Source organism: Gossypium arboreum, chromosome 11 (genome assembly GCF_025698485.1).
Source record: "Gossypium arboreum isolate Shixiya-1 chromosome 11, ASM2569848v2, whole genome shotgun sequence".
Taxonomy (NCBI): Eukaryota; Viridiplantae; Streptophyta; class Magnoliopsida; order Malvales; family Malvaceae; genus Gossypium; species Gossypium arboreum.
Window position 1 is genome coordinate 91828178 of NC_069080.1, and position 3665 is coordinate 91831842.

The 3665-nt window shown below is 37.2% G+C and overlaps 1 non-coding gene across 1 annotated transcript; it reads right to left on the reverse strand.

The window, feature by feature from the left end:
- Positions 1-2243: 2243 nt before the first annotated feature.
- LOC128285011 (small nucleolar RNA R71) lies at positions 2244-2350 on the reverse strand. Its single transcript, XR_008275427.1, has one exon. It is a non-coding gene; the product is annotated as a small nucleolar RNA R71 (small nucleolar RNA).
- Between the last annotated feature and the right edge of the window lie 1315 nt (positions 2351-3665).

Consider the following 3665-nt stretch of genomic DNA (forward strand, 5'->3'; position numbering starts at 1 on the left):
TGCAATTATCTGATGCACAATTTAGAGCTTGTTGCTGTGGTTTTTGCTCTAAAGATCCAGAGACACTACCTGTACAGTGAAAAGTGTCATATCTATACCGATCATAAGAGTCTTAAATACCTTTTATCTCAAAATGAGTTGAATTTGTGACAATGTCGTTGGGTCGATGATAAACCGCAATTTATACATATTTTTATCCCACGCTTAGCATATTTATGGATGGTTTCTCCTTAAAATTGGTGAATTTGATGCTCTTAATCCTTTAATTTCATGTTTTAAACTTAGGTGAGCACAAGAGAGTAAAAAGAGCGAGAAACAGGCCGAAAATGGAGAAAATGGACCTACGTGGGAAATCAACATGACCTGGACTTCCTTACACGAGTGTGTTACATGGTCGTGTCTCTTTGGCAAGATTGTAGCACGACTTACACGGGTATACTACACGCCCGTGCCTGTTTAACAACCTTGACCATGGGCTGGAGTAATTGCACACGGGCGTGTCCCTGCTGAGCCCAAGTATAACCCTATTGGGAAAAAGCAAATTTTAGGGGCTCTTAGGTGTTCTAAAGCCTATTTAAACACCTGAGGAGGCACTTAGAAGGGACGGAGAGTAGGAAGTAGGGAATTACTCAAGAAAAGCTGATTGATCTATCTCAGAAGCCAGATTCATCATCAAGACTGAAGATCTCTCTTCAAGTTTCTTCAGGAGTTTTGGGTTTTCTTATGTTTTGTTATCTTTATGCTTTTGAGATGTTTTCTTTCATAAGTATGAACTAAACCCCCTAAATACCTAAGGGGAATGAAACCTAAGATGGATCTTGTTATTATTATCTGAATTGTATGATAAATATTTCACTTGTTCTTAATTATGTGTTCATAATTTTTGTTTTGATATTCCAGGGTATTGATTCAAGATAAGCTCTTATTCAGAGGAGGAATATATCCTTTCTAAGAGTGAATTTGTTATAATTAAGCGGAGTTGATTGCACGCCTAGAGATAGGGTGATAAGATTTTGCCGGATTAGGGTGAAACCTAATAAGGGAATCCATAGATTGAGTTAATGCAATTCTAGGGTGTTAATTAGAAAGAGATTTCAATTATTCAACCTAGGGTTAGACGTTATTAGTCTCGAAAGAGATAATAATATAACTTAGGGATTTCTACGGATCAAGTCAAATGAATAAATCGTCTGATTCAGAGTCAAATAACAAGTGAAGTTTAGGTGGATTTTTCCTTAGATACTATCTTAATCAATTGAATTTTCCCAAAAGTATTTTCCCAAATTTTCTTTCTGTGCATTCTTAGTTAGTAATTAGTTTAAATAACCAAACCTCTTAATTTTTAGGCTAAATAATAAAAGGAAGTAAATACTAGTACTCGTAGTTCCTTTGGGTTTGACAATCCGATCTTGCTGAACTATACTACTGTTTGATAGGTACACTTGCCTCAATCGTGATAATAAGTTAGCCTCAAGAATGATTCATTTATAAATTTTTAAAACCTGTTACGAATATCATGAATCAAGTTTTTGGCACCGTTGCCGGGGAACTAGGATATTAGGAAAACTCAATTTTTATTACTTTAGCCATTTACTTTATTTGCAATTTAAGTTTTTATTTCCTTTTCTTTTCTAATTTTTCTCTTATTTTCTTCTGACAGGTTTTTCTAGTTTATGACCAGAAGAAACCCGTCAGGACCACTACTTTTTGACGGTGAAATTGATTGCACAGTTTGCAGAAACCAAAGAGAAATAAGGCCAAGCTTACGATACATAGGAGAGCAAGAGGACGATACTTCAACCACAATCGAAGAGATGGCTGAAAACCAAGAAAATCCGCTACCTCCTGCGATTGCTGTTAATTAGAAATCTGCTTCGCGCACTATGTATCATTATGCTAAACCTTCTTTAACAGGAACTGAATCGAGCATAGTTAGACCTACTGTAGCTACAAATACTTTTGAACTGAAACCTAACACAATTCAAATGATACAACAATTTGTTCAGTTTGATGGTTTGTAGGATGAAGATCCCAACGCTCATTTGGCAAACTTTTTGGAACTATGTGATACATTTAAAATTAATGGCGTTTCTAATGACGCCATTCGCCTTCAGTAATCCCCTTTTTCATTGAGAAACAAAGCTAAAAAATGGTTGAACTCGTTACCACGAGGGTCAATCACTACTTGGGAACAAATGACTAAAAAAATTTTATTAAAATATTTTCCCCTGGCTAAAATGGCTAAATTACGTAATGATATCTCTTCTTTTGTGCAGATGGATTTAGAAATACCCTATGATGTATGAGAGAGATACAAGGACCTTTTGCGAAGATGCCCTCACCATGGGTTACCACTCTGGCTACAGGTTCAAACCTTTCATAATGGCCTAAATCCTTTGACTCGATAAATGGTTGACGCAGTTGCTGGCGGAACCATCAATAATAAGACACCTGAAGATGCCTATGAATTTATAGAAGAGATGTCACTGGATAACTATCATGGCAAGTCATGAGGACAAAGCCAACGAAAATAGCCAGCGTTTATAACGTCGATTCGGTCACCATGCTCTCTAATCAGGTAGAACTCTTGAATAAGAAAATTGATGGTTTTCTTAGTTCTTCATAGGTTCACCTAATAATGCAGTGTGAAGCAAGTGGAGGTGGATCAAACAGTTCAGAATACCCATCTTATGGCCACAACATGGAAAATGAGCAGTTAAATTACACGGGTAACAATTCTTGATCTCAAAACAATCCTTATAGCAATACTTACAATGCAGGTTGGAGGAACCACCCAAATTTTTCATGGGGAGGCCAAGGAAATCAGAAACCACAACCCCCTCCAGGCTTTCAGCAACCACCGTACCAGCAGGAGAAAAAGTCGAACCTTGAGGAGATGCTAACCAAATTCATCTCAGTGTCAGAAACTCACTTTTAGAATATCGAGACGGCACTAAAAAATCAACAAGCATCAATCCAGGGGCTCGAAACTCAGATTGGATAGCTCGCAAAGTTGATTTCCGAACGACCACAAGGTAGCCTGCCAAGCAACACTAAATCTGATCCAAGGGAGCAACTCAATGCGATTGCATTCAAGATGAGGAAGGGTTAGTTATAGAACCAAGACCAGAAATGGTGGTAAGCAAAGGTAAGAATGAGGTAGGCCAAAATGACCCAAAGCTAGTGAGTACAGAATATAAACCTCATGTGCCATACCCCAATGAGAGAAGGAAAAGACCGATCAGACGAGCAATTTGGTAAATTCCTTAAAATTTTGAAGAAACTACAAATTAACTTACCATTTATTGAAGCCCTTTCGCAGATGCCAAACACAGTCAAGTTTTTAAAAGAGCTTCTAACAAATAAACGAAAGTTGGATGAGGCGTCGCATGTGGAGTTGAATTCAGTTTGCTCAGCCATATTACAGAATAAGCTACCCAACAAATTAAAGGATCCAGGGAGTTTTACGATTCCTTGTTTAATTGGTAGTTTAGATGTCCATAATGCATTGGCTGACTTAGGGGCAAGCATTAATGTTATGCCTTATAAAATGTTTAAACAGCTAGGTCTTGGGAAACCTAAATAAACTAGGATGAGCATTTAATTAGCAGATAAAACTATCAGATTTCCTAGGGGTATTATTGAAGATGTACTAGTTAAAATTG